Source organism: Lissotriton helveticus (assembly GCF_964261635.1).
Source record: "Lissotriton helveticus chromosome 1_1 unlocalized genomic scaffold, aLisHel1.1 SUPER_1_unloc_17, whole genome shotgun sequence".
NCBI lineage: Eukaryota > Metazoa > Chordata > Amphibia > Caudata > Salamandridae > Lissotriton > Lissotriton helveticus.
In genome coordinates, this window is record NW_027611656.1 from 793,928 (window position 1) to 819,201 (window position 25,274).

At 47.4% G+C, this 25,274-nt stretch overlaps 1 protein-coding gene across 1 annotated transcript in view; it reads left to right on the forward strand.

Moving 5' to 3' along the window:
• Positions 1 to 1,920: 1,920 nt before the first annotated feature.
• The window catches only part of LOC144805651 (uncharacterized), a 66,400-nt gene continuing 43,046 nt past the window's right edge, over positions 1,921 to 25,274 (forward strand). The window contains exon 1 of the mRNA XM_078672172.1: positions 1,921 to 1,972. The gene's annotated coding sequence lies outside the window, so the exon portion shown is untranslated. The remainder of the gene's footprint in view (positions 1,973 to 25,274) is intronic.

Sequence of the window (25,274 nt, forward strand, 5' to 3'; positions counted from 1 at the left end):
ACAACACAGCTTAAAAACAAACACAAACTCAATATCTCTGCCTTAACTCTTATTAGTTCCCAAAGGCAAGACCTATTGGCTATGCCAATGCTTGTTTTGTTTATTTCAGCAGGATTACTTCTGGTGGGACTTCTAGTGTCACTTTTTGTCACTATTAAATTTGCTTCACACATTCCCTTTATTGCTGGATTTTGAGACTCTTCTCAGCCTGGAACCAGAGCACAAGAAACCATGGGGCTGCTGCAGGAGCCTTGCTGGCACTGGAGGGGGCGTGGCCAGTCACAAATATTTGCATACCCAGAAGCCTCTGTGGCAAACATCCGATTCATCAGTGCAGGCGACACAGGCGTTTGATAGCAGAAGGAGTATTTGTAGTTGTGCACACAGAGGCATTCATAAGAGTGACTGACACCTCACCACTGTAAAGTCACCCTTCCAGTAGGAAGTTATCGTGATTGTGTGAAAGGCACAACTTTCAATTTAGCATCTTAATCTTTTGTTTAATACTCCGCGGGTCACGCGCACTCCGAGGGGCCGTGAGAAGCGGGATTTTTCTTAATTTTTGGAGGGTTTCTTTAGAAGAAACTCCGTGACTGGTTGAAATGTAATATCTCCCGGGGAGGTTGAGGAGAGGAGCGCCCGCTGTTTCAGCAACACCAGGTGACGTAAGACGTCACAAAGTCACGCAGCGCCAGGCGCTGTGCGTAAGGACTGACGCGCACCTGCTCAAAGGAGCGGGAGGTGCAACGCTCCTTCCTGCCGCTAGAGGTCGGGAGGCTTCAGAGGAACCTTCAGCACGTCACCATCACTCTGCATACCCACAATCCTGTGCGTACCATAAAGCTGCTTTATTTTCATATAAATGCAGGGCTCTTGATGGCCTTGAATATGATAAAGAACAGACATTTAAGAACGAAGGGGGCACAGTATCAATCGTCAAGTCGGAAGGCACAAAATTAGGCATACTACGTTTCTAAGGGAAATTCCGGGTTATTAGTGTATTGTACCATATGAAATTGAAAACAAAGCATTAGCAAAGTCTCTAGAGGTACCCTGTATAATAACTGAGACAGATGGGACGGAGTCTTAAATGACGCTCTGACAAGGAAGGGAACAAATGAAGTGCATCCCCAACTCGCTGCAGGACCCTCGCTGTCACCGGAGGGGGTGTGGCCGGACACATTCATTTGAATACCCAGAAGCCTCTACGGCAAACACCCGATTCCTCAGTACAGGTGACACAGGAATTTATTTAATAGGAGAAGGAGCTTCTGTAGTTGTGCACACAGAGGCATTCATGAGAGTGACTGACACGTCACCGGTGTTAAGTCACTCTAATAGTAGTAAGTTATATTGTTTTAGTCATTGGCGGACAGGACAATTTTCATTCAAAGATGATTTTCCAATTGTCCGCGGTTCACGCGCACTCCGAGGGGCCGTGAGAAGCGGAAGTTGTTGTAATTTTTGTAGGGTTTCTCCACCAGAAGCTCCGTGATTGGTTGGAAATGTGAATATCGGGGGGCGGTCGGGCCCCGCGCGTCACAGGGTCAAGTAACACAGAACGAGGCGCCATTGAGCTATCAATAGACCCTCCCCATCTGTCTTTAAACCCCAGCGCATGCGTGGAAACTGCTCGAGCAGCGTTAACCCCATAGCTGCCAGCCGAGGCTGCAGCTGAAAACAGAGCAGAAGGAGCCAGGCAGCGGCTGCACAGCTCAGAGACACACATTTCCCGCCTCAGCCGTGTATGGATCAGGCCGATATCAGGCGACATTCGGGTCCATGAAATCAAAGGCAGGCTTTTATCCAGCCGGGCTCCTGAACTCAGGTCTTTGAAGACACTTCCATCCATAATTATGGAGTAAAGGGAGTTTTGGTGACATTAAATATGTGCCTCAGATCACACAGTTTTAGCTGGGAAGCTGCGATTTGTCCAGTATTTCTGGTTTCACCGTGTAAAAATCGGCACCAAGTGAGTATTTATTCGTTTTTCTTTTTTAATGTTAAGGACTTGTTTTTTACCTTTTTCTGCGAAGTTATTCGAGTACTTTACCCTCCACTAGTTACTTTTTACACAAGGTCACGTTCATTTATTTCAGATTAAAGTATTTGCCCGGGGTCACGGGATGTCGAGCTGATGCCAAGAGTCGCACCTGGTTCCCAAGTTTCAAAGTCAGGTTCATAGTAGGGCAAGAATGGCAGCAGAAACCGGCTCCCTGTGGCCCTGAGGTTCCAACAGAACCTCGAGCCGAGCCAGAGCCGGGCTCACAGTGGACGCCCAGCTCTGTCTTTAACTTGAAACAGCGACAGGTGCTAAAGAGTACAGCAGAACCCCGGCTCGCTGTGGGCCTGAGGTTCCAACAGAGCCTCGAGCCAGAGCCGGGCTCTGGGCCGCTGAACCCCGGCTCGCTGTGGGCCTGAGGTTCCAACAGAGCCTCGAGCCAGAGCCGGGCTCTGGGCCGCTGAACCCCGGCTCGCTGTGGGCCTGAGGTTCCAACAGAGCCTCGAGCCAGAGCCGGGCTCTGGGCCGCTGAACCCCGGCTCGCAGTGGGCCTGAGGTTCCAACAGAGCCTCGAGCCAGAGCCGGGCTCTAGCTCACAGTGGACGCCCAGCTCTACCTTTAACTTGAAACAGCGACAGGTGCTAAAGATTACAGCAGAACCCCGGCTCGCAGTGGGCCTGAGGTTCCAACAGAACCTCGAGCCGAGCCAGAGCCGGGCTCGGGCTCACAGTGGACGCCCACCTCTACCTTTAACTTGAAACAGCGACAGGTGCTAAAGATTACAGCAGAACCCCGGCTCGCAGTGGGCCTGAGGTTCCAACAGAACCTCGAGCCAGAGCCGGGCTCGGACTCACAGTGGACGCCCACCTCTACCTTTAACTTGAAACAGCGACAGGTGCTAAAGATTACAGCAGAACCCCGGCTCGCAGTGGGCCTGAGGTTCCAACAGAGCCTCGAGCCAGAGCCGGGCTCTGGGCCGCTGAACCCCGGCTCGCTGTGGGCCTGAGGTTCCAACAGAGCCTCGAGCCAGAGCCGGGCTCTAGCTCACAGTGGACGCCCAGCTCTACCTTTAACTTGAAACAGCGACAGGTGCTAAAGAGTACAGCAGAACCCCGGCTCGCAGTGGGCCTGAGGTTCCAACAGAACCTCGAGCCGAGCCAGAGCCGGGCTCGGGCTCACAGTGGACGCCCACCTCTACCTTTAACTTGAAACAGCGACAGGTGCTAAAGATTACAGCAGAACCCCGGCTCGCAGTGGGCCTGAGGTTCCAACAGAACCTCGAGCCAGAGCCGGGCTCGGACTCACAGTGGACGCCCACCTCTACCTTTAACTTGAAACAGCGACAGGTGCTAAAGATTACAGCAGAACCCCGGCTCGCAGTGGGCCTGAGGTTCCAACAGAACCTCGAGCCGAGCCAGAGCCGGGCTCGGACTCACAGTGGACGCCCACCTCTACCTTTAACTTGAAACAGCGACAGGTGCTAAAGAGTACAGCAGAACCCCGGCTCGCAGTGGGCCTGAGGTTCCAACAGAACCTCGAGCCGAGCCAGAGCCGGGCTCGGACTCACAGTGGACGCCCACCTCTACCTTTAACTTGAAACAGCGACAGGTGCTAAAGAGTACAGCAGAACCCCGGCTCGCAGTGGGCCTGAGGTTCCAACAGAACCTCGAGCCGAGCCAGAGCCGGGCTCACAGTGGACGCCCAGCTCTGCCTTTAACTTGAAACAGCGACAGGTGCTGAAGCTTACAGCAGATGTATAGCAGATACTTGTGAGTCCAAACCTCTGCTTAATCGTTATTTATGTGTGGGTCAAGTGGTGTTTGCATGTTAAACACGACTATAACTTATTTGTGTGAACTGTCAAGTTTCTGACAAAACCTATACAATTTGTTTAACAATGACAACTATTGTGACAGGTAGAGCAGTATCCATTACACTTTTTATCCTGGAACATTAATATTTATTTACTTTCAGTACATCTCCGTCACGATCATAAAGTGCTTATTCTATTGTTTTTGCCAAAATACTGCTGTACAGGAAGAACATCCAGACAAGATATGGGCAAGTGCCCAGGTTGCTGATGACAGTATAGGGAGACATCCTTTGAAACCGGGAATCTCCATTTGAATCAGTTGTGTGATTCTAGACAAAATCCACTCTCTGATTCTCAGCGGGTGCCCAGAAGTGAGAGTTCATTTGAGCAGAGAGCATGTGCAAGAAGGAATCTCCATTAGGACACTTTACAAAACTGTTAGTATTTGTTTTACACGTTAATTTACCAAACTAAATTATTTCCTATTTTCTGAGAGAGATAGAGACACTGCTTTTTACACACACGTCCTATATAACCTTTATTTTGGCATTGTTTCGTCGTGTCAAATGCCAGTACAGAGTTTTAAGTGGTTCATATCTGGGGGTGGGAAATAATTTGACAAGTGTTACTTCGATATTGAAATTAAAGATATCAATTTATCATAGCTCCTTTAACGTTATTATAGATCTATTATCCCGTCAACAATGCTCCTCGTACTTTTCTAAATTTGCAAAGAAGCAATTATTCCCCATGAGTCTCACGGGTTACTGACAGATATTAGATTAGGGGAATAACTGCCCAGAAGTAATGCACTTCAGTGATCTTTACCATCCAGATGTTAATTTCAGGCCACATGCTGCCAGTGCAGTGCAGATTAGCTACATAGAGATCTGGGGTTCAAATGTCAGATGATGAATTCTCCCAAAATCTTCCACATGTTTCCACAATTCAACCATTTTGTGACCGATGTCAGTTGGGGACACAGCAGTGCAGTGGCGGCTGATGGTATTTGAAAGTGGTGAGGCGTAAAACCAGTGAATGTCTTGTAGTGCAAGTGAAGCTGATGTTTATGAGGGTATGTTTTGGGGGGCCGCAGGCTCTGCACACCAATAGTCCACGACGCTGCCTTTCAAAGAGGCCCAGCTGTATCTCTTTCTCTGCATTAATGCTGTCAACAGAATACATGAGGCTCAGAAGCATGCGCGGTGTATTCTGTTTAGAGCACAAGACCATCTTGCAAATGCGGCATCTCCTCCCTTTCCAAGTTGTCGCAGTGTGAAGACTTAGAAAGGGAGGAGTGGTAGAAGGCAGCTGATATTGGACAAGCAGCTTTGGGAGTACAGGGTTGATTCTGTAGACACCCAGAGCTGCATTGGAATGTGACTCTTTTGTAACTTGTGGGCAGGCCCAGAGTAGGGGTTTAGAAAGTCATAGAATGCCTTATAAATCCACTTGTCATGTAACAAAATCCACTTTATATAATCTATTCCTCCGCGCTATAGGAATTCCACATCCCTGTCAGAGGACCCCAATTATTGCAGAATCGGGCTGCCAGCAGCTCTGCCCATACTGCTTAACTTTCAGTTCCATCAATGCTGCCATCAGGCTCTTGCACATGTGTCTACTTAAGACTGCCTGAAGTCTGTTTTGGAGAGAGGAGCAGGCTGGCCGTGACAGCCTGTGCTTTTCACCAACACAATAATCATTTAGGTTCAGTTGACCATTAATACATCCACCCAAGCACCTCACGCAGTTTTTAACCATTACCCTTTCATGGCTAATAAATGACGGTACAAAGGTATTTTTAATTTCACTTTTTTCGCCATTACACACAAAATCACTACCATGAAAATGGGCACGATACAGATTTGAAGGAGTTGGTCGGGAGTTTTCAAACGAAAAGGTTTGACCACTTAAGGGTGATGTGGCATGTCTGAGGCAAGAAGTTGGCAGGGAAGTTATTAAACCAAAGGAGAAGTTGATGGAGTCAATTAACATTGCCTCTCATCCCAAAAGTAAAGAAGATACAGGGGCGCTTTTATACCTCGTGGAATTTTACACAAAGTTTGTGAATAACCTTCTAGAAAATACTTACAACGTCAGGCGATTGCTAAATAATACGTCTAAATTTGAATTGCCAGTAGTGTTGGGAAGGGTTTAGTGAACTAAATAAAGACTTTTGTAGTGCACCGCCTGAATGTGGCTTTGATTTTGAAAGGTGTAGTAACTATTGCTGCAATTTTAACGGGTTAGGAACAGTACTGACCCAAGTGGTAAGAGAGGATGTGAAATAGTTATAACCTTTGTGTTTGACCTGCAGAAACAAAATATTCCTTGCCCGAGGGAGGGCTTTAAACCTTTTTAACAGTTTCAATCAGTCAACGGGTTGGTGAAGCGTAACTACTCAACTGAAAGGGTCTCAAGGCGCTGGGGAGGCTCTTGGAAGTTCATGGTGATTCGTCTAAGAGCCAGGTCTTGCGGTCATTCATGAACTTGGAGAGTGTTTGTGTCTGCCAGAGGTGGAGAGGGAGGGTGGTCCATTCCTTGGCTGCGATGAAGGGGAAAGAGCGACCTGCTGTTCTGGTCTTCTTAATGCGTGGCACTGTCGCAACTGAGAGCTGGGCTGAGCGGAAGGATCTTTGGGGTGCGTGAAATGAGAGGCGGTCGTTCGGGTAGGCGGGTCTGGTGTTGTGGAGGGTTTCGTGGGCGTGCGTGAGAAGCTTGAAGGTGATTCTCTTCTCGACGGGGAGCCAATGTAGTGTCCGCAGGTGTTGGGTGATGTGTCAATGGCATGGTAGGTTGAGGACTTGCCTGGCGGAGGCGTTATGGAGTTTGCAGGTGAGGTTCTTGTTGATCCCGACGTAGAGTGCGTTACCGTAGTCCAGTCTGCTGCTAACGTGGGTGTGGGTGACGGTCTTTCTGTGTTCAAGAGGAATCCAGTTGAAGGTCTTTCATAGGAGGCGGAAGGTATGGAAATGGGAGGAGTCAGCGTTGATTTGACGGTCCATTTTGAGTTTGGAGTCTAGGATGATTCCAAGGTTGCGTGCTTGGGCGGTGTGGGAGGGTTGGTCCCCAAGAGCAGGGGCCACCAGGTGTCGTTCCAGGCATCGGGTGTGGGCCCTTCATGAATATTTTGGTTTTGTCCCTGTTGAGTTGTAGCCAGCAGTTCTTCATCCACCTGGCAACAGTTTCCATCCCTTTTTGAAAGTTTTGTATGGAGATGTTTGGTTCGTTGGATAGGGAGAGGATGAGTTGGGTGTTGTCTGTGTAGGATACAATGTTGAGTCCATAGGATCTGACGATGGGTGCGAGCAGAGCCATGTAGTCGCAGTGTGGGGTTGATGTAGATGCTTGGGGAACTCCGCAGGTGGTCAGTGTGGGATCTGAGTGGAAGGGCGGAAGTCTGACCCGCTGTGTCCTGCCGGAGAGGAATGAGTGGATCCAGCTGAGGGCATGCCCCAGGTCCTGCGTCATGTAGTGTGTGGGCTATGGTGCTTTGAGAGACTGTTGATGGCTGTGGATAGGCCCGGGAGGATGAGGGCCACTGTCTCTCTTCTGTCAGGGAGGGAGCGGATGTCTGTGGCGGCGAGAAGGGTGGTTTCGGTGCTGTGGTTTTTCCTGAAGCCAGATTGGGACGAGTCAGGGATGTTTTCTTCTATGAGGTATGCGAGCTGGCTGTTGATGACTTTTTCGATGACCTTCGCTGGGTACGGGAGTTATGAGATCCGTCTGTAGTTTTTCAGGTCAGTGGAGTCCGCCGTGGGTTTTTTCAGGAGAGGGTTGATCTCTGCATGTTTCCAGTCGTTGGGGAAGGAGGCTGTCTCAAAGGATCTGTTGATGATTTGACGAAGCTCGGACGATGATGTCAGCTGGTCTGTGGTAGATCTGGTGGGGGCAGGGGTCCGTGGGGGCCCCGGAGTGGGTTGACTTCATAGTCTTCAGGGTGCCTTCAATGGTGACAGCAGTCCAGCTGTCTAGCGTAAGCTGCGTGGTGTATGGGGGTGGTGGGTGTAGGTTCCTTGTGTAGGTTGTTGTTGTTGAAGTTGTCATAGATGGTCTTGATTTTGTGGTGGAAGAAGGTGCAGAGTCTGTCGCAGAGGTCCGGGGAGATGTTGATTGTCTCACTGTTGCATTGGGCGTTCCTTGCTGTTGTGTGCGTGGGTGGAGATTCTGTCCTGGAGTGCTTTCTTCTAGTGTATCTGATGAGGTTGTGGTGGGCGGCGGTGGCTGCATTGGCTCACATGGCCATTAAGTTGTTCGTCTAAATTACACTGTACAATATGATCCAAGTGTGGAAAAAAGTTTCTGATTTATGTCTGAAGCCATTACCTATCAAAAAAGTACCAAAGAATGATGGGGATTTTTTTTAATGCATGATTGTAAAAGGAAAAAGATCCATGGCCTCAGCCATGAGAAATTGGGGAAAAAAACTTATGGAAGACAAAATATTGATAGGCATGAATAAATATATTAGATGTTATTGGCTTATGAATGATGGACTGAATGAGACGTAAGGAAGAATTGGCTGAAGAGGATGAATTATTGTTGCGGCAGACTTGTCATTTCTCTGGAAAGTTTGAGAAAGAGAACTCTTGACACTTATCACAGGGGGCATTTAGATATATGAAAAACAAAGGGCTAACTAACGAATATTGTATTGGGGGACTAGGATAGACAAGGAAGATGAAGGATTCTATGGAAGCATAAATTCTAATAAAATCACAGCTCACGTTCAGTCCAACTTTATTCCCAGTAAACGATCCCCGTATGTCTTGGAAAAGAGTTAGTGTTGAGGTGATGGGACCCATATGGAAGAATGGCCGGTAAATGAAATGCATATTAGGGATCTATGGTCATTTCTGAAAATGGCCTGAAGTGGAAGTTGTGATGTTTGTGGACTCTTGGTTCCTGGATACGGGTTTCCCCAGGGAATATGTGCCGAGTATCTCATGAGTGGTAATGGCTAACAGTTCTGATCGGAAAAATCCAAAGCTTTTTGAGGAGGAATGTTGCTTTGCACAGGACCACATCTATTTATCAACCAGAAGGAAATGGAAGTGTTGAGCACTTCAGTAGTGTGATTCAGGGTATAAAGCTGGCACAGAGTAATAGAAAGTGGGGGGTATGGCCTGTGCATACCACATCACACCATGTGAGGTCTTGGGCTACAGTCCTTTTGTCTTGATGAATGGGGGGGGCTGCCAGTCACCATGGGTGGAGGCCAAAGGCTAGATAGGTGGAATAGTCACCAGAAGAGGAGTAATCTCCATATAAATTATGGTATGATGCAAAGCACGGAGGTAAAGCCGGTGAAATTCAGTGCTGGATTTTGGATCAGGGATGGAACTGGATGAGGCAGTGAGAGTAAGTGGTCTGTAACACAGTGGTTTATGGTGGAGCTGTCTTCATCCGGGGCTGAAGGTATCCAATGGGGAAGATTTGGTAGTCCGACCAACAAGCCTAAGAAATTGTAACATTGTGTGTGTTAACTTCTGGCTTCAAGTGATACCTGTAAATAGGGTGTACCTTTTTTGTTTCTTTTCTTTCTTCTTTTCATTTTCTTTTGTTGTTTTCTGAAAGAAAGGAGATGTGTGGAATCTGAGTAGTTGAGTGGTATCTCCTTTGAGCCACGACAGTTCTTTTTGGCGCGTCTGTTCCCTACACTCTTTGATATTGTAAGATTTTATGGAAGGGCCATCAAGAAAGTAGCGTGTGAAGAGCTGCAGCTCCACCGGAGCTGAAATAAATATCACTTTGTTAGTTCACCATTGGTCAATTGTGGTATGCAAGACTAGTGTTGCTCCCTTCACCACCCACCTACACACACACTTTCTCCTCACATGCAAACACACCATTTTCTTATAGTTTGGCACTGCCAAAATTCTGACAACCGGGTACCTTATTTCTTTTTAATGAAACTAGTATTTATTGCATTTTTGACAATACATTGCAGTCATTAGATTCACATATTACAGATTTCACAGAAATCATATATAGGTGTGACATCAAGAGGGGTGATCTTTCCCATATCTTTATTAAAGTTTGTGTCCTTTGAAGGTTCTGTGGGATTTACTGTTGGTGGCAGCAATAAATGTTTTATGTTTAAACTAAAGAAGGAATATCAAAACAGTAACTTTTGCCTTGCCGGCGGTTTATAATTTTGAACTATAGTACGTTATAAGTTCGCTGTGGTATTGCTGCTGTAAAATCTTTATTGTGCCACTTAACAAAAATTGGTACAATAACACAATCTAAAATCACAGTATTGTGTAAAATACAATATCATAAAATGGACTTAAAAGTGCAGCCAAAAAGTTATTATAATGCAAAGAGGTCTCAAATGTAGGGACCCAGCGTAGATGGCATTAACCCTCTGTTATGCATGGGGGTTAAGGCAGTTCATGGCAGGGTGAAAGATTTTCTTTTCTTTTTTGAAAATGTTGTTGTTTGTTATTGATACATGTATGACAAGCGTATCAATGAGGATACTTGCATTAATGCACAACTCTGTAACAAAGCACAGTATGACCTGAAACCAGTTCTTGATTAACATACCAAAACTCCCTCTGCCCCTCCCCCTCCCATCACCCGCCATGGACCAGCCACTCGCCATATGTATCCATAAAGAAACCTAGAATCCATGCCTGCTGCCTTCAGTTTAACTCATGGCAATTTTTATAGCGCAAAGCTACCTCCAAAGAGGTGTCTCGGTGTTTCTCCACCAGAAGTCTTTATTGGTCACGACGGCATCGCCTAATGTGGACTCCCCACTGCTTCCAGCATGTCCAGGGAGTTGCATTGCATCCACCTTCCCCACTCTTGTCTAAACGTTTGAGGTCACTCCCTATTTGCATATGTGACTTTGTCTGCTACCATGTGCGTATCCAATCTGATTTCCTTTCTTGAATAGTCGGGAGAGATGCAACTCCAGTACCTGGCGATATCTCGCTTGGCCACAACAAAACCCAGACTGCAGAACAACATTTTGGACCTTAGTAGATCGACATCATTGGGAATCCCAAGGAGAAAACATGTAGGGAGGGTCCAGTAGGATCGAGTCCTTAAGAACTCTGTGAAGATCTCGACAGTCTTTCCCCAGTAGACCTGAATCAAAGGACAGCTCCTAACGGTATTAAAGAAGGAACCCTCCCCATCGAATCTCAAACAACAAGAATCTTGTTCCTTAGCCATGGCGTGAAGCCTCCGCCTACCATAGCATACCCTATGAAGAATTTTGAACTGTATTAAGCCGAGCTTTAACTTTATGGCCACCTCGCTTCGGTGCATTGATGCTGCCTTCTAATCAATAACTTCCAACTGTCCCCCACGCGTGAAATATTTTTGTTAACTATCCAAACCAGGCTCTATCTAACAGTCTGTTGATAGACAGAATACCCAGGCCACCTAAGAGGTGTGAATTTCATGAGTTAAAAACATTGTCTCAAAGTGCGACATGCTTTTAAAAATGCTTGAAGCACTGATTCTCGCCTATAGCTACAAAATCTCCGCGGCTTTCGACACTGTCTGCCACCGCACCCTAGTACAGCGCCTCAGCAACATCGGAATCCAGGAGAAGGCACTGGAATGGATCACCTCCTTCCTCGACGGAAGAACACAAAGAGTCCGCCTACCACCGTACAAGTCAGAGGCCACCAAAGTCATCTGCGGCGTCCCTCAAGGATCCTCACTGAGCCCCACCCTCTTCAACGTCTACATGAGCCCCCTCGCGACCATCGCACGCCAACACAACCTCAACATCATCTCCTACGCTGACGACACCCAGCTGATCCTCTCCCTGACCAACGACCCCGCCACCGCCAGAGCCAACCTGCACGAAGGGATGAGAGACGTAGCCGAATGGATGACAACCAGCCGCCTGAAACTGAACTCAGACAAGACGGAGGTCCTCATCCTGGGCTCCACGCCCTCCGCCTGGGACGACTCCTGGTGGCCCCCCGCCCTGGGCACCGCACCCAAACCGACGGACCACGCACGCAACCTGGGCTTCATCCTGGACTCCTCCCTCTCCATGACCAGACAAGTCAACGCCGTCTCCTCGTCATGCTTCAACATCCTACGCATGCTACGTAAGATCTTCCGGTGGATCCCCACCGAGACGAGGAAGACGGTCACCCAAGCCCTCGTCACCAGCCGACTGGACTACGGCAACGCCCTCTACGCCGGAACCACTGCCAAACTCCAGAAGAGACTCCAGCGGATCCAGAACGCCTCGGCGAGACTCATCCTCGACATCCCCCGACGCAGCCACATCTCCGGACACCTGAGAGATCTGCACTGGCTCCCGGTCAACAAGAGAATCACCTTCCGGCTCCTCACCCACGCGCACAAAGCCCTACACGACCAAGGCCCGAGCTACCTCAACAACCGGATCACCTTCTACACCCCCAAGCGCCTCCTCAGATCAACCAACCACGCCCTCGCCGCCGTCCCCCGCATCCGAAGAGCGACAACAGGAGGAAGATCCTTCTCCTACCTGGCCGCCAAGACCTGGAACTCACTTCCGACCAATCTGCGCCTGACCCAAGACCACCTCTCCTTCAGGAAGAAGCTCAAGACCTGGCTGTTCGAGCAGTAGCGGCACCCCCCCCCCTCCCAGCGCCTTGAGACCCTACGGGTGAGTAGTGCGCTCTACAAATGAACTGATTGATTGATTGATTGATTGCCAGTTCAGTTGTTTTGCCCAGTTTGTCCGATTTTCTTTGATGGGAAGAGTCCTTAGCCAAAGGCATAACATTTGAGCGCCTAGTCATTCTGTTTAATGACTCTATAGGATAAGGCTGGATCTTCAAGTTTTTGTAGGATTTAATGATTAGAAGTTCATAGGGAGCATCTCCTATTTTTTTTTTGTATCAGCTTTACGAGAGATGGCTGTACCTTATTTTTTCAGAGTAAGCCTGATAGATGAGGATGTAACAGTTGATGCAGAGACTGACTCTAAACTGATCTTTAAATCATTGGCCGTTGCTGCTAAGTTTGATCCCAAGGGTCTTTATATCGCAAGTAGAGCTTAATGTTCCTGGGTCAGCAGTAACTAGAGGTGTAGTATTTGATATATAATGGCTTGCACTCCAGCTCTTACCTAGTAAAGCTTAACTTCAGCCATAGCTATGCCTGCCTTGTGTGTTTTAGTAGACAGAAAATTTGCTTGTAGGAATTAAACTGTATCTAGTGTGATTTACAGTTTCCCCGGGTATGGTTGTTGGCCGTAGGAAACGGTCGACAGTAGTTTGGCACGCACAAATCAAATTATTGCCTTGGCCGATGGACTTTGCAGGTGTTTGTTTAATTTGCAGAGATCAAATATGACGGCAGACGCTATTCTCTTAAGATACTGTAGTTGTGTGCTTGCTCTGCTCGCATTTATTAGGGAACCATACTCCCAGATAGTTATAATTTGATGAATTATTAATCTTCAATTCTAACCTCCAGTGCTTATTCGACATATGTTTTTAGTTGCCGAATATCACGACCATAGTGTTTTCAGCTTTAGCAGTAAGCATATTTTAAAAGTTAAATGAATTCAGCTGGTCCAGTGCTCCTTGCGTTTATTTCTAGTGTGGTTGAGGAAGATTAGGTTTTCAGCATATTGAAGTACAGGGAGTCTGTAAGACCCGATCCTTGGTCGTATTGTTTCAAAGTCAAAGTCAAAGGTAACTTTATTTCGATTGAATTTAGAATCATAAAAAGTACATTTAAAACCAAATATTTGCAACAGTTTTTTAAAAATTTCCATTTACACAATAAATACTAAGGGAAGCATAACACTATAAATCAGGACATTAAAAGATCATTCAAATTCAACTAAGCACTGACACTCTGTACAGAAATATAATAGCCTAGTAGTCGATTGAACAGATATGGAGTCTTAAGGTGCGGTAGCCAATATTTGGGAATGAATTTTCAAACAGGCTTTGAGGTAGCAGGCTACTGATTTGGCAATGAACGGAGTATCTAGGTGCTGAAGTGCCAAAAGCGCCGGTCTACATCTACCCAAACCTACCTGTCGAAGAAGTGTAACCAGCCAGTGCTTACGCGGGGTCTCATAAAGACTGCAGAAAAAAGTTACATGCAGAGTAGACTGGCGAGAATGTCCATCACACGGACAGCTAGATATTCACGTGACCAGTCAGAGGGCACAGGCAGTGAGACAAGACGATAAAACAAATCAAACCGAAATCTGGTTAAAACATATCTCTCGTAATTAGACAGAAAAAAAGACAAATAAGGTTGAATACCAAAGGAGGATTGAATCATCGTTAAATGAACATTTGACTTTTTACCAAGTTCTGAGCACGAGCGTAAATCGCATAAATGGGCGACACATAGTTTTTTCAAAGTTTTTCTTGGTATGGCCAGTAGTGATGCAGGGTCTGTGAAGAATGCAGGGCAGTTCAGATCGTTCAAGAATTTAAAAACATATAACAACCAGGGAATCTTTTTCCAATAGGTCAGTGTAAGACAATCAGATATTAGTGACCTAGTGAGATGGCATTGCTCCTGAGTCCATATGCGATGCCAAAGAAGGATCGGCTGATATTTAATGATGTCAGATAAATACTCCCAGCCGAGCTCTGTATGGATGCCATAAGTAGAAGCGCTTCGGGGGAGGGCTAGTATGTACTTCAGAAAATCATTTTCAGTAGTTTGGAGCTCACTAGCGGGTATATAGCCCCATACACCAGCTCCATAAGTAGCCACGCTCATACATTTGGGTTGGTAAATCTTCAGGATTACGGCAGGAGCGGGCTTGCCTAGTTTCCTTGAAAATGAAGTCAGCGCCGATGTTGTGCGTTGAAACTGCAGTTTCTTGCTGGAAGTGGCAGGTTTCCAGGACAAATCTTTATCAATAAGAATCCCTAGATATGGATAGGTGTTAGCAGTTTCTAGCCTTGTCTTCCCAATCAAAAGAGATTTACATTTTTGGGCTTTCTTACCAATATTCATAACAAAAGTCTTGGACTTATTTACTTTAAGTCCAAGAGATAGCATGAATTGGCAGTATTTGTTTAGTTGGATCTGGAGTTGATTGGGTGTCCTTGCTAAAATGACAGAATCGTCTGCATATAATAATGCAGGGATTGGGCGGGTGTTTATGCAGGGGAGATTTTTGCTGTCAACTAGCATCGCTTGCTCCAGCCCATTTGTGTAGATGTTGAATAGGAATGGAGCAAGGACGCACCCCTGCCTAACGCCTTTAGCAATGTCAAATGATTCCGAAAGCTCCCCTTTGATGCCATATCTCACGCAAGCTTTTGCGTCCGAGTATAGCTCTCGGAGAAAATTCAGAAGTGCAGGATCTATGCCCAGATTGCTCAAGATCTCCCAGAGCTTGGAATGAATTACGCAGTCGAATGCGGAACTCAAGTCCACATAGACTAGGTAGAGAGAGCCGCCTTTGGCCCAGGCATATTTACCCATCAGCAGGGTCAGATTTAAGGCCTGTTCAACGGTGCCCAGTCCCTCCTGGAATCCAAACTGTAAGTCGGTTAGGATCTTATTCTCCGAGGCCCAGTCCCGGAGAAGCTCCAAAATTAGTCTACCGGCGACCTTGCCCAGGGAATCCAAGAGGGAAATGGGCCTGTAGCAGGCTGGGTTGTCACGTTCTCCTTTTTTAAATATGGGTAGGAGCACAGAAGTGGACCAGGATTCTAAAAGGCCAATCTGAGTCACTGCGGACATGACCTGCGTAACAATTGGGGACCAGAGGTCTATATTGCTCACAAAGATGTCTAATGGGACCCCGTCAGGGCCGGGCGCTTTACCGATCTTAGAGGAGGTCAGCGCAGCAGTCACCTCCTCTAGATCAAAGTGGAGGTCGATAGGGTAGATATTGTTGCTTGTGGGAGCTGCCCCCTCTGATCTTGAGGCCACGGTTGTTAAGGTGGGGTCCCCAAAGATCTGTGAGTAGTGCGCTACCCATTTGTCAGCGGGTACTGCCACATCAAGATGCCGTACAGCAGTTGCATCGGCTAAAAAGGGGGCCTTAACTGTTCTCCAAAACAGGGTACAGTCCTTACTTAATGTGCTCTGATGTAGTTGGGCCCAAAGGTTGTTTTTTATTTCCCGTTTACGGGATTTTTGTGCCATCTTATAGTTTTTTCTTAGGGAGGCAATTAGGGGGAAGTCCCTGACTTGTTTGTGTAGAGCACTTTTTAGTGCACGCAGGGCTTTACGGCAGTGAGAGTCAAACCACCCTCTGGAGTCCCTATCGAGAGTCTTATGTTGGCGTGTAAGCTCTTGTCGTATAGCTTCTAGGATTTTGACAAAGCTTGAGAGGATCAACTGGGGAGGTGAAGATTTCTCCAAGCAATGATAGATTAAGGGAAGGGTTTTATGAATAATCTTGCTAGTGACCTCTGAGGGATTGATCTTTGACCATTTAACAGTATAGCCATTGATTTTACTCATCTCCAGAGATTGCTGTGTTTAAAAGGCTTGTTTTCGAACAGACTGGGGATGGGGTATTTAATACTATAGTAATGCTGTTGGAGTAGTGGTCACTTAAGGGATCAGTACCAGTTATAAAATGTTTTAATCGATTATTTAAGGATTGAGAACATAAGATAAAATCAATAATAGTAGAAAACCCTCTACCGTGAAAAGTCGGCTTAAACTCAACAGCAGGACTCACTAGTTCGTTCGCATATTCAAGTTCTAAAGCAAAAACACAATTGTTTAAGGCGTCTCCAATACTACTGTGGGCAAAGTGGGCCAGGGGGACGTTGTGCTCGTCTTGGAGCCCACATGTACCTTTTTTATAGGTATTGCACATATAAACATTAAAATCTCCACCCCACACAACATGACATTGTAGCTTCTGGTTCCTTGTTTTCTGATCTTGCAAATATGAAGTAGTTTCCGACAGGGATTTTACACAGTCACCAGATGTGGCATTATTATACATATTAATAAAATAATAACAGGAACTGTTGTCTGGGACTAATTTGAGGATTTGGAGGATTGGAGATACTAATGGGACTTCCGTGATCGTAAATGGAATTAAATTGGAAATGTAGATAGCTAAGCCGCCCTTGGGTCTTCCATGAGCAGACGGTGAGGCCGGAAGATGAAATGTTTTGAAGCCCTGGATGTGAATAGGGACAGTTGCCCAGGTTTCCTGAAGGCAAATTATTTTATAATTATTGATCACATCTAGCCAAGACTGCAGATGAATTTTGGTTCTAAGGCCAGCTACGTTCCAATATAGGACTGGAAGATCCTGGGTTGATGTCGAAATAAGGTTTGAAATCTGTGGTTCAACAGTGGAATGTGGAGGTCGGAGAAGGGACTGGGTAGTTGGGACGGGGGGGAAGGAGGTATGTTTTGGATCGCAGGGTTGAGGAGTAGTGAGTTGTTGACTCAAAAGTGAATCAACTAAGGTAGTTGACTGGGTAAAACACGAATCCTGATAGATAGAAAATGACGACTGTGAGGTCAAGGTTTGCTGGGGGATACAGGACTCAGGATAGATATCAGACAGGGATGGCAGAATGAAACCAACCGCCCGAGTGCTCTTGTAGATAGATTTGGGGTTGAGCGGAGCATTGTTAGGGCCCTTGACTGGGGTAGATGGAGTTGGTGGTCAGTCAACCAAATCCAAGCAGTCATATCTATTGGATAATGGTGGTCCTCTCCAGTTGTTAAAGTGGCCGGGTAGTGGGTTGCTAAAACCATAGCCTGACCACTGGTCTCGGTCTCTGTTTCCACCCCAGTTCCCTACCCTCGTCCAGGACCATGGAGGACCAGCGTTACGTCGTGTGGTCGGGGGATAGAAATACGACAAATTATGAGTAGCTATCCCTTCAGTAGATGTATGATCACCCCAGGAGCAGATATGCTCAACTGTATTAGGATCTGCAAAGTTTACTATGACGCAGTCGCCCAAGATGTTTTTCGGTTCGTTTCCTAACCAGGGCACTCTGCGCACAGTAGTGACTCTGTTGTCCATGAAGGTTGGAAGAGGTCTGTTGTTGGACAACCAGTATATTACTTTATTTTTTAGTGACCAGACCGGTTCGTCCTGGTTAGGGGAGAGTTCCGGGACACCTGTCAATATAACTACATAAGGGGATGCCTCGGGTGGGAGGTGAATAGGGGGCCTACTTCTCTTTCGGGTTTTCGGAATGGTGTTAAAACCAGTAGAGTTATTAGGATGGGTGGGAGCAGGGGTAGGAACAACGGGGATGGGAATGGAAGAAAGAGGGTTTGGTTGGGTAGGTGGTGTTGGCTTAGGGTTAGTTACGGGGTGAGGCGGTAAAGGATTAGAGGATTTGAGGAGTGGTTGCGGCTTGGTTGTAGGTGCTGGTGGTTGTTTTTGATTAGGTTTCTCTGGGGCTTTTTGTTTATTGATATTGGGATTCTGCGCAGAAGTTGCAGGCTTTGGTGTGTTTGTAGTATGAGTTCTAAGTCTACCTTGCGCCAAGTTGGAATCCTTCTTATTTCCCTTACTTGGATTTAGGCCTAAAGACAGTTGAGTTAATTGGGACTGAACCGTATGCAGAGCCTTTTCTATTGGTTCTAAATAAGATTTAAATAAATCTCCAATTCTGCTAAGCAGTAGGCTGTCATTTCTGCATGTGTTAGTTGTAAGGTTCCCGTTTTCCATGTCACCTTCGCTGTCATAGCTACTGGAGCTGGTACAACTAATATTCAAGTTCACCAAGATAGGGTCCAATGATTGTACACTTGATAGGGGAGGAAGTTGGTAGGGGGTTGTGGGGTTAAGGGTTTGTAGGGAAGGATGAAGAACGGAGGGAGTAGCAGGGATAGTTGCAGGGGGAGGAGTGATAGTATGGTGAGACTTAGTAGTTGCCTTCTTCTTTGATTTTTTGGGGATTGCTCCTTCTCGTACACCCCTATCTATAGAGAAGGAGGGGGTATCATCTGTTTGGGTAACAAAAATAGCTGGAGATTTTTCAAGAGAAAGATTGGATTCGGAAAGATCTAGGGACGCTGATAAGTCCACTGTACGAGGGACAGTGTGAACCTCTGCATATGCTGTCACAGGAAGGGGTAATTCAACAGGTCGCTGGTTTTTTTTTGCAGTGGCCAGTAAGCCCATTGAAGAGCGTCTGGCAATCATTAGGTCCTGAGAGACCCTCCGTTCCAGTAGGATGATACCCTGCTCGATGGCGTCGTTTGCTTTAGTTATGAACTGATCTATAGGGCCAATAACCTCGGCAGCAGTTTGAGCCTGCTTCTTAACGGTGTTTCTAGTAGTTCTCGGAGGCATGGTACAATAGAAATCGTATCAGGTGCAAAAGTACAGTGAGTCTAATACAACTAATAGCAAGATTATCGGGACCTGGATAAAGGTATAATCAGTGACAGAATGTAAAAACAAAACTGAAATAGGATGGCCCAGTCCAGTCCTGCCCGGTCTTGAACGGGCTTAAACGGGCCCGCCCTTGGCCCGGGCTTCGCCCAGGCGTCGACCCGCGCGCGTCCCGCGTTGGCGACCTTGCTTAAAAGCAGTAAGAGGTGAAATAGGGCGTGTCACTGGGAGGGGGCGCGGCCCGCACGGGAAGAGGAAACAGCTGGTGGTGATTACGCTGTACCTCGCAGTCCCGGGGCCGCGCCTCTCGCCTCCTCTGCGGCCGCGCTGGTGAAACTCCTTCCTCCTCGGGCACTGTAAGCAGTTTTTAACAAGGGCTACTCCTGTAGCGGTGATCTGGCAGAGACCTGGACACGATGTAAACCTCTGTAGCGAGCGGCTCCCGCGAAGCGGGGGCCGCGAGAGGTTAAGAGCACTTCAAAGGGGGCGGGGCACTGGGAGGGGGCGCGGCCCGCACGGGAAGAGGAAACAGCTGGTGGTGATTACGCTGTACCTCGCAGTCCCGGGGCCGCGCCTCTCGCCTCCTCTGCGGCCGCGCTGGTGAAACTCCTTCCTCCTCGGGCACTGTAAGCAGTTTTTAACAAGGGCTACTCCTGTAGCGGTGATCTGGCAGAGACCTGGACACGATGTAAACCTCTGTAGCGAGCGGCTCCCGCGAAGCGGGGGCCGCGAGAGGTTAAGAGCACTTCAAAGGGGGCGGGGCACTGGGAGGGGGCGCGGCCCGCACGGGAAGAGGAAACAGCTGGTGGTGATTACGCTGTACCTGGCAGTCCCGGGGCCGCGCCTCTCGCCTCCTCTACGGCCGCGCTGGTGAAACTCCTTCCTCCTCGGGCACTGTAAGCAGTTTTTAACAAGGGCTACTCCTGTAGCGGTGATCTGGCAGAGACCTGGACACGATGTAAACCTCTGTAGCGAGCGGCTCCCGCGAAGCGGGGGCCGCGAGAGGTTAAGAGCACTTCAAAGGGGGCGGGGCACTGGGAGGGGGCGCGGCCCGCACGGGAAGAGGAAACAGCTGGTGGTGATTACGCTGTACCTCACAGTCCCGGGGCCGCGCCTCTCGCCTCCTCTGCGGCCGCGCTGGTGAAACTCCTTCCTCCTCGGGCACTGTAAGCAGTTTTTAACAAGGGCTACTCCTGTAGCGGTGATCTGGCAGAGACCTGGACACGATGTAAACCTCTGTAGCGAGCGGCTCCCGCGAAGCGGGGGCCGCGAGAGGTTAAGAGCACTTCAAAGGGGGCGGGGCACTGGGAGGGGGCGCGGCCCGCACGGGAAGAGGAAACAGCTGGTGGTGATTACGCTGTACCTCGCAGTCCCGGGGCCGCGCCTCTCGCCTCCTCTGCGGCCGCGCTGGTGAAACTCCTTCCTCCTCGGGCACTGTAAGCAGTTTTTAACAAGGGCTACTCCTGTAGCAGTGATCTGGCAGAGACCTGGACACGATGTAAACCTCTGTAGCGAGCGGCACGAGCGATACGGCACTCGTATTGTTTCATATTTTGACATGACTCGGCACAGGTCTGCTGTATATAAATTAAACATAATCTGTGCTAACACACACTCCTGTTTTAGGCCTCGATTTATCTGTATTTTAAATGTTACTCTCTTTTACGTTGTCAAGCTTAATGTGGACCCGTGTTAGAATAGAGAGAAATAATTGCCTTCTATAGGGAAGAATGCCTAAAATCGATTCGGTATTACAGAATTATATTTTCCTCTACAGACCCTCAAATTCTTGCAGTAAAATTTTTGCCTACGATTTTGCTTCTAGATCTCACAGTGCAATTAATCGATAGTTCGATGGATAAATGGTGGATCCCTTTTTAGGTCTTGCCTACGCACCGCGCATGCGCTGCATAGGAGGACCTTTAGCCATCGCTCTGCTGTTTTTGGAAGCACATACTTGTGCTTGTGGCGGCATCTCCATTGCGGGAGCGAGCAGCGGCGCGCATGCTAATTGGCTGTTGCTCGCTCCTGCAAGGCGAATGGTGCCACAAGCATGAGTGTGCTTGAAAACAGCTGCTGCATCTTGGCGCGATCGCTTTCACTTTCGCGGCCACGTCGCTGTCACAGCCGTGCGGCCAATGCTTGTTTATATCTGTATTTAGTCATTTGAAAAGTGTCCAAGCGATATGTATTCTTAGTTTCTTGAAGAGTATCAACATTCTAGTAGACAAAAAATCGCAGGATACAAGATTAAAAGCGAAAACATAAGTATGATTTTTGGGCCATTAGCTGTGACTGTGTTTTCTTACTGACGGACTGTCAAACATGCAGTCTCTTGCGTCCCTTCTTAGCCTCCATAAGTCCAGGTCTTCTCGAGGCATCTCGTCCTTCAGCCACACCAACTGCGTAACATGCTAAACATTAGGTTCGACAGTCCCACTTGTGAACTAGTGCTTCGAAAACAGTCAAAGGAGCTGCGCATCCCCACCAGATCCACACCAGTGCACACACTAAAGCCAGTCAGGGCTGCGAGAGGCCGTACCCTCTACAGATTAACATGAAAGCCAAGCCGTTGCAAACAAATGTAGTATTTTCTTTCGGTCGCTCACCAGTCAGACTTCAGGAGTACAGACCAGCCCCTCCAACAAAGGTACACAACTACCGCCTTGGCATGGAGATGCGGAGGTGCTCCTGAGCAAACCTAGCACTGTCAACAGACACCAAATATTGGTTGAGATCAGTCCAACAGAACAACGCATTCCGAGATTTTGAGGCCCATATACTGGAAGGTGGAAAGGCGCTGTGCGCTCTACAGTCAGCTGAAATCCCTTTGTGGCTCAAGGGCAAATTAAAATATTCGCTGATCAAACATCATCTTTTACGGAAGTTTAACTTTGTTATGAATTCCGGGATTCTCCCCATAAACACATTTGGAGACCAGTTTTCCTGCTGCAAACCACTGCAATCTAGCAATTTAGTCCAATTGAGGTTAACAAAACTACAACCCACAGAATGCATTTGGTTGTTTAAACAAAAAAATCCGGGACTGGATATGACTTTCCTGAAAACAATAACACCATCTATTAATTTTGATTTAAACGCTTTTCTCCCATCTTACAAAACCAAAGTAACACTCATGTCTTGAGCAACTAGATGCTTAAAATGCACATGTATATTATACGCAAATAAACTTCTGGGTTCCTATCAAGGAGAAATGGGTACATACTGTTCTATCGATCAGTCAGTCGTCCCTCTTTTACAGAGCTTCGCTGTAGCACGTGCAGAAAACACGCGCTCACTTACTGCACCGGCCTTATATACGCACACTAAGGCAGAGCTCAGCGGGTGCCCAGATAACGCGTTTTCCGCGGCGGCAGAAGATAGATATCTGTACTTTGAAACACTGGTTGCATAATATGTAAACAGCCACAAGTGCCGGACCCGCCCACCGCCTCGTGAGACTGGAGAAGTGAAGAGACACACCGCGCATGACAAAAGGCACACACCCCCGGCACACCGATGACGGATTGTAGGCCAGAATCGCACAGAGTCGTAGTTGTGAACGTGCATGTTCTCACTGAAGAGGCTGATTTTTGACCTAAGAGCACAACACTCGCGAATACTCAGAATATTTTGCTCTCATGGCAGCGTCTGCATTTCACGTCTCAACCAAAAATTAACCTCTCTTTAGTGTTTATTTAATCTGTGCTGGCGGCTGCAGGTGGCAGAAACTAGCACACTTTATTAGGTCATACCCTACCAGACAGCGCAGCTGTCTTGTTTGTTAACGACATCTAGGGAACATTCGGAAAGCTTCCCTGGGAATGCATTCCGTCCATTGCTTACTACTGGCTTTGTGGTTTATAACTCGCATGTGCCTGCTTTTTATTTGTTGACTCTGTGTGTTTTTGTCAGTTCAGCACAAATTTGTCCCTTCCCTTTCCCAAGCCTTACTTACTGAATTAGCCACCCACGCCACTTCACTAGCTCTGCACCACCACTCCACACAATGCCACTCACACCATACTGCATTGTACTTTGTACCACTTCACGCCAGTGCACTCTGCCTAGCCACCCTGCGCCACTCTAATCTACTCTGCGCCACTCTACGCCACTGTACTCTCCCGTGCACTACTCCACTCTGCGCCACTCCACTCTGCGCCACTCCACTCTGCGCCACTCCACGCCACTCCACTCCACGCCACTCCACTCTGCGCCACTCCACTCTGCGCCACTCCACTCTGCACCACTGCACTCTGCGCCACTCCACTCTGCACCACTGCACTCCGTGCCACTATACTCAGCAACACTTTACGCCACTGCACTATATGCCATTGTACACCAAGCCACTCTATTCTACTCTGCGTCGCTGTGCTCTATGCCACTCTAGTCTGTACCACTCTACACCACTGGACTCTACAACAGTCTACTCTGTAACACAGCACTCTGCCACTCTACACCACTGCACTCTGTGGACCACTCTAGGCCCCTACACTCTATGCTACTGCACTCTACCCAGCATCACTCCTCACTATGTCACTTCAGTCTACGCCACTGTCCTCTGCAACACTGCACTCTCCGCCACTGCATCCCACTTTGCACCACTCTACAGCGATGCACTGTACGCCAAAAGTACTCAACTGCTCTCTACAACACTGCACTCTACTCTGAAACAATCTATTCTACGCCACTGCACTCTATGCCATTTTATTCCACTCAACGCCTCTGAATCAACCTTGTGCCACTCCATTATAATCTACATCCAAGCATTCTATGCGACTGCACCCTCTGCCAATTCGGTCTACACCACTTTACTCAAAGCCAACACACTCTATGCCAATAATTCTTAACCTTTTGACTTCTGTGGACCCTCAATTAATCATTACCGGATTCTGGGGGTGCCCACCAAGTCATTATTGAAAGCAGGTGACTGACTGAAGCATTTTCGATAATTCGAACTACAAAACAATACACAAATACAGAAACAAACACTCAAGCACATAAGTTATAAAATATTTTATTTATTTCACCAATAAATCTCAACATTTTAATGGGAAGGCTGCAGCCTTTCTAAGTTCAATTGAGGCCACAACCATACATACTCCATTCTGTTTGATGCACTTGCACTGCTCTAACAAATTAATCTGGAGGACACTAACTTAATTTTTAGCCTTAAATTTGAAATTCCTTCTCATTTATAGAACATTTTCAAATGTAAAATGTTGCTCCTTTATTTGTATGCTCTTTATTAATCTATTTATATTATTTCACATTCTATGCAGGCAGTCACAGACTGCCTAAGTATGCTTTGTGGAATCCCAGGCTCCTTCTTAGCCAATAGGTCTCGCCTTTGGGACCTTATAAGTGTTTAGCTATTCAACAGTTGATGTTGTTGCACCAAGGATATTGTGCTGGATAACTAAACACTTACAAGGTCCCAAAGGTGAGACCTATTGGCTGTGCCAATGCTTTTTGTTGATTGGGTGTAATATGGATCCTCTCCATGAGTGTGGAATTTGAGCTGACTCGGAGCAGTAATAATATTGGTGACTGAGGTAGTTGGTCTCCTTGTCAGTATCTTTTTTAAACACGGACCCAGACAGTCCAATCGGCCCGGGTGCCCCATACCTTCAGAATGTTTTGGAGACTTTACTAACAGCTTTCTTATTAAACATGATCACTTGTCCATCTTTACCAATGTTTTCTGTGATCTTCATCTCTTCTGCCACATTTCAAGACTTAAAAGGAAATTTGATTGGTTTGCAGGACGGCTGGTGGACAGAATTTGGTGAGTGTGGGGTGCCGGTTTTTGTTCATTATATAAGACTTCAGCGGTTTTAGCGCATGATTCCATGGCAACCCCGTTTCTGCTTACGCAGGGTTTACTATCTAATTTCTAAATGTATAAATGCACTATGGTCGCTGGTAGCAGCTGCCTACCCGGTCTACCATTCATAGTCCAGTTCTGGGTCATGGCATTGACCTGTGTCATTTGTGGTGGCCTCTGTATATACTGTTCTCATCTGTGACTTTGCTCTGGGGTTATGTTGCGGGTTCTTTGAATGATTCTGTCAGTTTATTTCAGAGGTGCGCTGTAGAGTGCTTATGGAGCCCTCAGCGTTCTTTGGTTTGGAGGGCCGTGCTCTTGCCCTTCTATGAACTTC